The sequence below is a fragment of the Bubalus bubalis genome, chromosome X, assembly GCF_019923935.1.
Source record: "Bubalus bubalis isolate 160015118507 breed Murrah chromosome X, NDDB_SH_1, whole genome shotgun sequence".
In the NCBI taxonomy this organism is placed as follows: Eukaryota; Metazoa; Chordata; class Mammalia; order Artiodactyla; family Bovidae; genus Bubalus; species Bubalus bubalis.
The window spans coordinates 78,677,059-78,690,731 of record NC_059181.1 but is presented as its reverse complement, the minus strand read 5'-3'; positions in this window follow the sequence as shown (position 1 = coordinate 78,690,731).

The following is a 13,673-nucleotide window of genomic DNA, read 5'->3' as shown; positions in this document are numbered from 1 at the left end:
ACCCACTGTGTCTATTAGGGTGTCTAATAGGCTTCACACCCTTCAGTTCAGTTCAGTCGCTCAGTCGTGTCCAACTTTTTGCGACCCCATGAATCACAGCACGCCAGGCCTCCCTGTCCATCACCAACTCCCGGAGTTCACCCAAACTCACGTGCATAGAGTCGGTGATGTCATCCAGCCATCTCATCCTCTGTCGTCCCCTTCTCCTCCTGTCCCCAATCCCTGCCAGCATCAGGGTCTTTTCCAATGAGTCAACTCTTCGCATAGGTGGCCAAATTATTGGAGTTTCAGCTTCAGCATTATTCCTTCCAAAGAACACGCAGGACTGATCTCCTTTAGGATGAACTGGTTGGATCTCCTTGCAGTCCAAGGGACTCTCAAGAGTCTTCTCCAACACCACAGTTCTAAAGGATCAATTCTTCAGTGCTCAGCTTTCTTCACAGTCCAACTCTCACATCCATACATGACCAATGGAAAAACTATAGCCTTGACAAGATGGACCTTTGTTGGCAAAGTAATATCTTGGCTTTTCAATATGCTATCTAGGTTGGTCATAACTTTCCTTCTAAGGAGTAAATGTCTTTTAATTTTATGGCTGCAATCATCATCTGCAGTGATTTTGGAGCCCAAAAAAATAAAGTCTGACACTGTTTCCACTGTTTCCCCATCTACTTCCCATGGAGTGATGCGACCAGATGCCATGATCTTCATTTTCTGAATGTTGAGCTTTAAGCCAACTTTTTCACTCTCCTCTTTCACTTTCATCAAGAGGCTTTTTAGTTCCTCTTCACTTTCTGCCATAAGGGTGGTGTAATCTGCATATCTGAGGTTATTGGTATTTCTCCCGGCAATCTTGATTCCAGCTTGTCCTTCTTCCAGTCCAGCGTTTCTCATGATGTACTGTGCATATAAGTTAACAGACCCCAAATCAAATTCCTGTTATCGTCCCTCAAACCTGTTCCCACATTTCCCCCTTATCTTAGTAAAGAGCAACTCCATCTTTCCAATTGTCCAAGCTAAAGATCTGTCATCCTTATTCTTCTCCTTTCCCCATGCTGCTGCTGCTGCTGCTAAGTCACTTAATTCGTGTCCGACTCTGTGCGACCCCATAGACAGAAGCCTACTAGGCTCCCCTGTCCCTGGGATTCTCCAGGCAAGAACACTGGAGTGGGTTGCCACTTCCTTCTCCAATGCATGAAAGTGAAAAGTGAAGGTGAAATTGCTCAGTCATGTCCGACTCTTTGTGACCCCATGGACTGCAGCCTACCAGGCTCCTCCACCCATGGAATTTTCCAGGCAAGAGTACTGGAGTGGGGTGCCATTGCCTTCTCTACCTTTCCCCATGTCCCACATCTTATTTATTTACAAGTCCTGTCAACAGTACTTTCAAAATATATCTGGAATGCAAACATTTCTCACCACCTCTACTGCCACTGTCCTGGCCCAAATTATTACTGTATTTTTCTGGATTACTACAATGCTGGTCCAAACTATTACTGTTTTTCTGGATTACTACAATAGTCTTTCCCTGCTTCCAAGTCAGATCACCTAACTTGTTATCTCAAACACTGTAATTTCTCAGAGTTAAATTCAAATCTGTTACAATGACCCATAAGGCCTTACTAGATATGATTGCTGTTTTACCCTCTGAATTCATTTCCAGCCCCTCACCCCCTTGCTCACTTCAGGTCAGCCACAGGGGTCTCATTTCTGAAACCTTCCAGTCATTTTTCCTCCTTCAGAGCCTCTTCACTTGCTGGTCTCTCTACTCGTAATATTCTTCTCACAGACATCCACGTGACTCATTCCCTCACTTCATTCAAGTCTTTCAATGCTGTTTTCTCTTGTACTTTTTCTGAATTATTGTTTTATTTACCACCATTTCACATATATTTTACTTATGTTGTTAAAAGTCTGTCCCCTCCTCCAAATCATAATGTAAGTTCATGAGGCAAAAATTTTGATTGATTTGTTCATTGTGTCTACAGGACCTAGAATGGGGCTGAGCACATAATACATGCTCAATGCATTATGTTGCATAAACAGTTTCTGGCTTAAAGGCCCTCAGCAGACAACCATTCACATTCTGTAATATGGCACACTTATCTGGGGATTCTAGGAGCAACAATGCTGATTTTAAACAACAAACAAATAACTTGGAAGTAAGGTAAAGAAAATAACAAAATGGAATTCCAAAGGGAATGAGATTGCAAAGATGAGAAGTTGAGGAACAAAGGGAAGAATAAGGCAGCGAGAGAAGAACAGCATGAGCCCTTTGACGGGGATGCCACTAACGCCATCATCACACCCCTAAAGCCCCGAGGTCCATGGTGTATTTTCTTAATGTCCTCCTGCACTGAAGTGAATGTGGTCCAGTTTGACAGTTGAGTGGGACCAGGAATGCACTGATTAAGTTAGAAGATGTCTTAGAACATATCACAGCATCCACTTGGATATGAGGATTTCCTACTATTAGTTGCATTGGGATACAGACTCTCCTACCATGCAATGTAGTAGTTGTGAAGAAACCACTGAAAGAGTTTCAGAGGATACAGACGTTCTCTTATGATACCATTGTACAGTGAGTGGAGAAATCGCACCACTTTGGATTTTTCTTTAAATTCAAAGCCTTGGAAGCCTATTAAAGTCTCCATTTGCAGGAAGAATAATAATTAGGAACCCATATGGATATCACCAACTACAAATCTGATGATGAAGGAGGTGGCATTTGATTGATGTGTGAGTACAGGCTCAACAACAGTCTGTCTTCTGCCAGCTGAGTGGTGAGTACAGCCAGCTTGTTCTGTATGACTCAATTTTGGCCTTACACTACTAGATTCCTTCAGTGCCTAACACCTCATCTTCTGTCTCTGGGTGAGTGGTAGCAATCCTCAAGAATCTTAGATTCTGGGCAAAATGTCCAACATCATTGCAGTGGGAAGTAGGGAGGTAGGGGACCAAAAACCCTGTTCACCTGATGAGACTAATAAACTCATTCGGCCAGGTATCGTGGATACAGCAATGAATGATATACAACCCCTGCACTCAAAAGCTCAAATTCTCATGGGGATTGGATTGGGGATATATAGTCATATAAATAGGCCATAATATAATGTGTTAGGCTTCCCTGGTGGCTCAGATAATAAAGAAACCATCTACAATGCGGGAGACCCGGGTTCAGTCCTTGGGTTGGAAAGATCCCCTGGAGAAGAGAATGGCAACCCACTCCAGTATTCTTGCCTGGGAAATCCCATGGACAGAGGAGCCTGGTGGGCTACTGTCCATGGGGTTGCAAAGAGTTGGGACATGACTGAGTGACTAATACATAACATGTTTAGGGCATTGTAAAAGTAAAAGATGCTGTAAAAGAATATCAAGGAAGGAAATCTAGACTGAGGAGGTGATGCCTGAACCAAGGCCCAAAGAATAAGTAGGAAAATACTATAATAGGAGAAGGAGCATTTTTGGCAGAGATTATGAGCGAAGGAATGAAGGTGAATCACGGCATGGTGTGTTCTGAGGAACTATAAACCATTCATGGTTGCTGGCTAATGAAGTTTGAGTTAGTCAGTAGTGGGTCATGAAGCTGTAGAAGCAAGGGAGAGCCAGATCTTGGAGGCCTTCTGTCCCAACTTAAGGACTTTTCCTTGTAAAAATGGGTGCAGGAGAACAGGGGGCAGTGGATATGAGCATGGAAATAACATAGTCAGCATTTCAGAAACTTTCCCCTTACCAGAAAATGTAGGCTGCATTGAAAATGGCAAGACTGGAGACAGGAAAAAGAGTAGGGAAATAGTGATTGTAACTCAGGAGAAATGATGATATTTAAACTAGGAAGATGAGAAAGAGGATGGAGAGAAGAGCTGAAGAAACATGCCAAAGCTAAAATAAGTAGGTCTTAAATGTTTACCAGGGGGAAAGGGAGGACGGATACATTGGGAGATTGAAATTGACTTCTACACACTACAATATATAGGGTTGGGCAAAAGGTTCCAGAAAAACCCGAATGAACTTTTTGGCCAATCCAATAAAATACCTACTGTCTAGCACAGGGAACTCTACTCAATACTCTGTAATGACCTATATGGGAAAGAATCTTAAAAAAGAGTGGATATGTATATATGTATCACTAATTAACTTTGCTGTACAGTAGAAACTAGTACAATGTTGTTAATCAACTATACTCTAATAAATTTTTTTTTTAAATGAGTAGGTCACCAATGACTGGATGTTGAGATGAGAAAAAAAAGGAAGAAGCAAGGATAATTTCTAGCTTGGATATCTGCATGGAAGGGGGTATCATACTTTCAAACAGGAAGTAAAGAAAGAGGAGCCACTTATGAGAGAAGGTACTGAGAATTACTGGACTGGCATTAGTGGCTTGCCACCTCTTAATTTGTTAGAGCAGCTGAATTTAGGGGTCAATGGAAGCTGAAAGTTGAATGTAAAGCTAAATTGCAAAAGCCAAAGAGGGGCTATGTATTAAAAGATGGAGCACAGTTCTAGGAATCAAAGACCAGAGATGTGAACCCAATAGATGGCATGTAAGTGAGGAGAGGTACATAAAATTGCACTCTGACTTATAAGGTACAAAGTTAAACTGGCTGAGCTTAAAGAACCAGGAACTGAATAGTCAGTGATATGTGCTTTGAAACCTCTTTGTAAGCATGTTTTCAGCTATATGGAACAGAAAATCCTATCCCAAATGGTGTAAATTGTGAAGACAATGTCTTAACTTACAGAACAAGAAGTGTCAAGGTTGAGTGGCTCCAGGGTTTTGTTTTGCCTTATCTTCAGTGTTTCAAAGAAAAATTCAACTACAAGTTTCATCCCATCTTTCTGCTCTGCCATCCTCAAAGTGTCAGTTTTCTACTCATTTATTCTTCTCACTATCATAAGATGATTATTATAGTTGCAGCCATAACATCTAGACGTAACCATGATCAGTGGAAGCAGAGACCATATGTTCTTGAAGCTATCTTTCTAAAGTAAGGAAACTATTTCCAGAAAGCCCCAATGAAACATCCTCTCATATCTCATTGATGAGAATCGAGTAATATATCCATACTTCAAACACTGACAGGGAAAAGGAATTTATTATGATTGATTCAGACTAATAAGGATTCATGACCTCAGCAGGTGATATGATGGTGGAGATGGTTTCATGGATGTATGCGTATGTCAAAACATAATAAATTGCACCCCTTAAATATGCACATTTATAAAAAAAATATATAAATATTTTGATTATTCTTCAATAAAAAGTTTTTGAAAAATATTCCCATTGTAAAAAATTGTAGAAATAGCATACAATGTTTGAGATGTTTCTAACCTCGGAGGCTGGAAATGCACACTCATAGATTAGAAGTTCAGAGAAGACTTGAGTATAGAAACCTCCTTCAGTTCAGTTCAGTTCAGTCACTCAGTCATGTTCGACTCTTTGCGACCCCATGGACTACAGCACGCCAGGCCTCTCTGTCCATCACCAACTCCTGGAGTTTACTCACAGTCATGTCCATTCAGTCGGTGCTGCTATCCAACTATCTCATCCTCTGTCATCCCCTTTTCCTCCCACCTTCAATCTTTCCCAACATCAGGATCTTTTCAAATGAGTCAGTTTTTTGCATCAGGTGGCCCAAGTATTGGAGTATCAGCTTCAGAATCAGTCCTTCCAATGCATATTCGGGACTGATCTCCTTTAGAATGGACTGGTTGGATCTCCTCGCAGTCCAAGGAACTCTCAAGAGTCTTCTCCAACACCACAGTTCAAAAACATCGCTTCTTCAGTGCTCAGCTTTCTTTATACTCCAACTCTCACATCTATACATGACTACTGGAAAAACCATAGCTTTGACTAGACAGACCTTTGTTGGTAAAGTAATGTCTCTGCTTTTTAATATTCTGTCTAGGTTGGCCATACCTTTTCTTCCAAGGAGCAAATGTCTTTTTCATTACATGGCTACAGCCACCATCTGCAGTGATTTTGGAACTCCCAAAAATAAAGTCACTGTTTCCATTGTTTCCCCAGCTATTTCCCATGAAGTGATGGGACCAGATGCCATGATCCTAGTTTTCTGAATCTTGAGCTTTAAGCCAACTTTTTCACTCTCCTCTTTCACTTTCATCAAGAGGCTCTTTAGTTCTTCACTTTCTGCCATAAGGTGGTGTCATCTGCATATCTGAGGTTATTGATATTTCTCCCAGCAATCTTGATTCCAGCTTGTGCTTCTTCCAGCCCAGCATTTCTCATGATGTACTCTGCATATAAGTTAAATAAGCAGGGTGACAATATACAGCCTTGATGTACTCCTTTTCCTATTTGGAACCAGTCTGTTGTTCCATGTCCAGTTCTAACTGTTGCTTCCTCACCTTCATACAGATTTCTCAAGAGGCAGGTCAGGTGGTCTGCTATTCCCATCTCTTTCAGAATTTTCCGCAGTTTGTTGTGATCCACACAGTCAAAGGCTTTGGCATAGTCAATAAAGCAGAAGTAGATATTTTTCTGGAACTCTCTGGAGTTTTCGATAATCCAGCAGATGTTGGCAATTTGATCTCTGGTTCCTCTGCCTTTTCTAAAACCAGCTTGAACATCTGGAAGTTCATGGTTCACATATTGTTGAAGTCTGGCTTGGAAAATTTTGAAAATTACTTTGCTAGCATGTGAGATGAGTGCAATTGTGTGGTAGTTTGAGCATTCTTTGGCACTGCCTTTCTTTGGGATTGGAATGAAAACTGACTTTTTCCAGTCTGGTGGCTACTGCTGAGTTTTCCAAATTTGTTGGCATATTGAGTGAAGCACTTTCATGGCATCATATTTTAGATTTGAAATAGGTCTACTGGAATTCCATCACCTCCACTAGCTTTGTTCATAGTGAAACTTCCTAAGGCCCACTTATTCACATTCCAGGATGTCTGGCTCTAGGTGAGTGATCACACCATCATGATTATCTGGGTCATGAAGATCTTTTTTGTATCGTTCTGCTGTGTGTCCTTGCCACCTCTTAATATCTTCTGCTTCTGTTAAGTCCACACCATTTCTTTCCTTTATTGTGCCCATTTTTGCATGAAATGTTCCCTTGGTGTCTCTAATTTTCTTGAAGAGATCTCTAGTCTTTCCCATTATTTTGTTTCCCATTCTACTGGGAAATAGAAATCTCCTTCACCCAACTTTTCTCAAAGTTCTATCACAATAATATCCTTCCACTGTGTAACAGTTAATATCCCATAGACATTTTGGAAAAAGCTGCCCTGACAATGGTTCTCAAAATGTGGCTCACACACCAGCAGCATCAGCCTCACCTGCAGACTTGTTGTTGCTGCTGCTAAGTCGCTTCAGTCGTGTTCGACTCTGTGCAACCCCATAGATGGCAGCCCACTAGGGTCCTCTGTCCCTGGGATTCTCCAGGCAAGAACAATGGAGTGGGCTGCCATTTCTTTCTCCAGTGCATGAAAGTGAAAAGTGAAAGTGAAGTCGCTCAGTCGTGCCCAACTCTTAGCGACCCCATGGACTGCAGCCTACCAGGCTCCTCCATCCATGGGATTTTCCAGGCCTGAGTACTGGAATGGGTTGCCATTGCCTTCTCCGGCAGACTTGTTAGAAATGCAAATTACCAGGCTCTACTTCAAGCCTACTAAATCAGAACTGTGAGGGTGGAACCCACGAATCTGCATTGTAACAAGTGCTTCAGGTGATTCTGAAGGACACTAAAGTTTGAGAAACCCTCTTTTAGAATGTGACTGATCTCTTGTATTTCTGATAAACTCTGTAAACAATGATAGTATATTTGGAATGAATAAATAAATGGATCTTGTTGCTGTTGCTTAATTGCCCAGTCATGTCTGACTCTTTGGGACTCATGCACTGTAACCTGCCAGGCTCCTCTGTCCGTGGGATTCTCCAAGCAAGAATACTGGAGTGGGTTGCCATTTCCTTCTCCAGGAGATCTTCCTAACCCAGGGATCAAACCCAGGTCTCCCGCAAATCTTCTACAATGGAAGGCAGATTCTCTACCACTGAGCCACCTGGGAAGCCAAAAAAATCCTACCAACACAATATTTCTGTTTCATACCCAGCAGGACGACTATAATTAAAAAGACACAAGAGCAGGTGTTGGTGGGGATGTGAAAATTTGGATCCCTCATATGTTAATGGTGGGAATGCAAAATAGTGCAGATTGGCAATGTTTGGCAGTTCCTTATAACTTTAAACTTAGAGTTGGTAAGACGCTGTTCCTATGGATAGATCCAAGAGTACTGAAAATACAGTCACTAAAAAATTTGTTCACAAATGCTCATATCAACATTATTCATAATATCCAGTGGTCAAAACAACCCAAAAGTCCATCAATACTAATGAACATATAAAACTGTTAGATCCATGCAATGGAATATCATTTGGCCACAAAAAGGAATGAAGTTCTGATATGTGCTATAATGTGGATTGACTTCGAAAAGATGCTAAATGAAAGAAGCCAGTCACAAAACCCCAATATTATATGATTCCATTTATATGAAATGTCCAGAATAGATAAATATGTAGGCACAAAAGGTATATTAGCAGTTGTGAGGCACTGAAAAGAAGGCGATATTATGGAGTGACTGCTAGTGGAACAAGGTTTGTTTTGAGGGTGATGAAATTGTTCTAAAAATTACATAATGGTGATGAATGTACAACTCTGTAAATATACTAAAACCACTGAATTAAACACCATAAAAGGGCAAATTTTATTGTATGCAAATTATATCTCAAAGATAACATTAAAAATGTAATTCCAGCTACCTTTGCTCTTAAGTTCAAATTGTTTCTCTGCACTGTGTTTTGCAATATCTGGATAACATGCTGATGATAGTTATCTGTCTTGAATTTTTAAAAATGAAACCATATGAAATGTCTATGTTGCTTAATACTCTGTTGAGATCTGGAATTTGATTATTCCACTTCCTCAAGTGAATTTTCCCCTTTTTTAGTTCCCAGTGTGTGTGTGTATAAAACATGAAGAAAAAATTTTAAAAACGTAAATAAATAATATGGTTGGGTTGCTATTTCCTTCTTCAGGAGATGCTCCCAACCCACAGATTGAACCCATATCTACTATGTCTCCTGCATTGGCAGGTGAATTCTTTACCACTTAGCCACCAGGGAAGCCCTTAGTTTGTGGTAATTTGTTACAACAGCCACAGGAAACGAATGCACTGCCTTTTTGATTTTGTGAACTTATGCTTTGGCTCAATAAGTCATAGCCTGTGTGCCCTAAACTTCTAGGAGCCAGCAAAATTACAGCAAGTAATTCTCATATCCTTATATGAAGCAAGCCTGGTATTAGATCATTTACATTTATCTTGAATATACATCTAGTATTATTTTTTCAAATATGTCCATCTATTGTATTTAATAGTATATTAATTCATATTATTAAAGTCATAGTAGCTTTCTGTCATTATATAATACCTCAAACAATGGCTATTGAAAGTAATAATATTATGTAAGTTTACAAATACATTTTTAATTTAAATTTATTGTTGTAAAATGAACATATAAAACTTACAATTTAAATCATTTTAAAATACATAATTCAGTGGCATTAAGTGCATTCATAATGTAGTATAACCATCATTACTATCTAGTTCCAGCAGTTGTTATCATCCCAAAAGTAAGTCCCATACCCATTAAGCAGTAACTCCATAATATACCCTCCCTACAGCTCCTAAAAATCCCCAATATGCATTCTGTCTCTAAGGATTTGCTTATTCTGGATATTTAATTTAAATAGAATTATACAATATGTGTCATTTTGTTTTCAGTTTATTTTAATTAGTATGTTTTCAAAGTTCATCCATATTGCAGTACAAACCACCCCATTCCTTTTCATGGATGAATAATATTCCATTGTATGGATTTACCACATTTATTTATCCATTCATTCACTGATGCATGTTTGGGTTGAGTCCATGTTTTGAGTAGTGAATTTGAATAGTGTTGCTATGAACATAGGTATGCATGTCTTTGAATATCTGCCTTCAATTCTTTGGGGTATTTATCTAGGAATAGAGTTGCTGATTTCTATGGATTCCCTTCTTGGATCACAGCCTTTTCAAGGTGAAGGAGCTTGTGAAACTCAATGAAGCTGCCAGCTGTGCCATGCAGAGCCACCCAAGTTGGACAGGACATAGTGAAGAGCTCTGACAAAATGTGGTCACTGGAGGAGGAATGGAAACCCACTGCAGTATTCTTCCTTGGAGGGCCCCATGAACAGTATAAATGGCATAAAGATATGACAGCAGAAGATGAGCCCTCAAGTTTGAAAGGTGTCCAATATGCTTCTGGGGAAGAGCGGAGGGCAATTACTAATATTAATAGGATCAGTAAGAATTAAGTGGCTGTATCAAAGCAGGAACAATGCTCAGCTGTGGATATGTCTGATGGTGAAGGTAAACTCCAGTGCTGTAAAGAATAATTTTACATAGGAACCTGGAATGTTAGGTCCATGAATCAAGGTAAATTGGATGTGGTCAAGAGGAGATGGCAAGAGTGAACATCAACACTTTAGGAATCAGTGAACTAAAATGGATGGAAATGGGTAAATTTAATTCAGATGACCATTAGATCTATGATTGTGGGCAAGAATCCCTTAGAAGAAATGGTATAGCCCTCATAGTCAACAAGAGTCCGAAATGAAGTACTTGGGTGAAATCTCAAAAACACAATGATCTCAGCTTGTATCCAAGGCAAATCGTTCAATATCACAGTAACCCAAGTCTATGCCCCAACAGCTGATGCTGAAGAAGCTGAAGTTGACCAGTTCTATGAAGACCTAAAACACTTTCTAGAACTATCATAAAAGATGTCCTTTTCATCATAGGGTATTGGAAAGCAAAAGTATGACGTCAAGAAATACCCAGAATAACAGGCAAGTTTGGCCTTGGAGTACAAAATGAAGCAGAGTAAAGGCTAACAGAGTTTTTTCAAGAGAACACACTGGTCATAGCAAACATCCTCTCCCAATAACACAAGAGAAGACTCTATACATGGAAATCACCAGATGGTCAGCACAGAAATCAAGCTGATTATGTTCTTTGCAGCCGAAGATGGAGAAGCTCTCTAACAGTCATCAAAAACAAGACCTGGAGCTGATTGTGGCTCAGATCATGAACTCCTTGTTGCAAAATTCAGGCTTAAATAGAAGAATATAGGGAAAACCAGTAGGCCATCAGGTATGACCTAAATCAAATCCCTTATGATTATACAGCGGAGGTGATGAATAGATTCAAGGGATTAGATCTGGTAGACACAGTGCCTGAAGAACTGTGGATGGAAGTTTGTAACATTATACAGGAGGCAGTAACCAAAACCATTCCAAAGAAAAAGAAATGCAAGAAGGCAAAGCTGTTGTCTGAGGAGGCTTTATAAATAGCTGAGAAAAGAAGAGAAGTGAAAGGCAAGGGAGATTGGCAAATAATTGTTGATAGTAGTCTCTTATGATCTTTTGTATTTCTGTGTTGTCTGTTGTGATCTCTCCATTATCATTTCTAATTTTATTGATTTGATTTTTCTCTCTTTGTTTATTGATGAGTCTGGCTAATGGTTTGTCAATTTTATGTATCCTTTCAAAGAATCAGCTTTTGGCTTTGTTGATTTTTGCTATGGTCTCTTTTGTTTCTTTTGCATTTATTTCTGCTCTAATTTTTAAGATTTCTTTCCTTCTACTAACCCTGGGGTTCTTCATTTCTTCCTTTTCTAGTTGCTTTAGGTATAGAGTTAAGTTATTTATTTGACTTTTTTCTTGTTTCTTGAGGTATGCCTGTATTGCTATGAACTTTCCCCTTAGGACTGCTTTTACAGTGTCCCACAGGTTTTGGGTTGTTGTGTTTTCATTTTCATTCATTTCTATGCAAATTTTGATTTATTTTTTGATTTCTTCTGTGACTTGTTGGTTATTCAGCAGCGTGTTGTTCAGCCTCCATATGTTGGATTTTTTAATAGTTTTTCTCCTGTAATTGAGATCTAATCTTACTGCATTGTGGTCAGAAAAGATGCTTGGAATGATTTCTTTTTTTTTGAATTTACCAAGGCTAGCTTTATAGCCCAAGATGTGATCTATCCTGGAGAAGGTTCCATGTGTGCTTGAGAAAAAGGTGAAATTCATTGTTTTGGGATGAAATGTCCTATAGATATCAATTAGGTCTAACTGGTCTATTGGACAACATGGAAGAAAGGGACAAATTCTTAGAAAAGTACAACTTTCCAAAACTGGACCAGGAAGAAATAGAAAATCTTAACAGACCCATCACAAGCATGGAAATTGAAACTGTAATCCAAAATCTTCCAGCAAACAAAAGCCCAGGTCCAGACGGCTTCACAGCTGAATTCTACCAAAAATTTAGAGAAGAGCTAACACCTATCCTGCTCAAACTCTTCCAGAAAATTGCAGAGGATGGTAAACTTCCAAACTCATTCTATGAGGCCACCATCACCCTAATACCAAAACCTGACAAAGATCCCACAAAAAAAGAAAACTACAGGCCAATATCACTGATGAACATAGATGCAAAAATCCTTAACAAAATTCTAGCAATCAGAATCCAACAACACATTAAAAAGATCATACACCATGACCAAGTGGGCTTTATCCCAGGGATGCAAGGATTCTTCAATATCCACAGATCAATCAATGTAATACACCACATTAACAAATTGAAAAATAAAAACCATATGATTATCTTAATAGATGCAGAGAAAGCCTTTGACAAGATTCAACATCCATTTATGATAAAAAACTCTTCAGAGAGCAGGAATAGAAGGAACACACCTCAACATAATAAAAGCTATATATGACAAACCCACAGCAAACATTATCCTCAATGGTGAAAAATTGAAAGCATTTCCTCTAAAGTCAGGAACAAGACAAGGGTGCCCACTTTCACCATTACTATTCAACATAGTTTTGGAAGTTTTGGCCACAGCAATCAGAGCAGAGAAAGAAATAAAAGGAATCCAAATTGGAAAACAAGAAGTAAAACTCTCACTATTTGCAGATGACATGATCCTCTACATAGAAAACCCTAAAGACTCCACCAGAAAACTACTAGAACTAATCAATGACTATAGTAAAGTTGCAGGATATAAAATCAACACACAGAAATCCCTGGCATTCCTATACACAAATAATGAGAAAACAGAAAGAGAAATTAAGGAAACAATTCCATTCACCATTGCAACAGAAAGAATAAAATACTTAGGAATATATCTACCTAAAGAATCTAAAGACCTATATATAGAAAACTATAAAACACTGTTGAAAGAAATCAAAGAGGACACGAATAGATGGAGAAATATACCATGTTCATGGATTGGAAGTATCAATATAGTGAAAATGAGTATACTACCCAAAGCAATTTATAGATTCAATGCAATCCCTATCAAGCTACCAACGGTATTCTTCACAGAGCTAGAACAAATAATTTCACAATTTGTATGGAAATACAAAAAACCTCGAATAGCCAAAGCAATCTTGACAAAGAAGAATGGAACTGGAGGAATCATCCTACCAGACTTCAGGCTCTACTACAAAGCCACAGTTATCAAGACAGTATGGTACTGGCACAAAGACAGAAATATAGATAAATGGAACAAAATAGAAAGCCCAGAGATAAATCCACGCACATTTGGACACCTT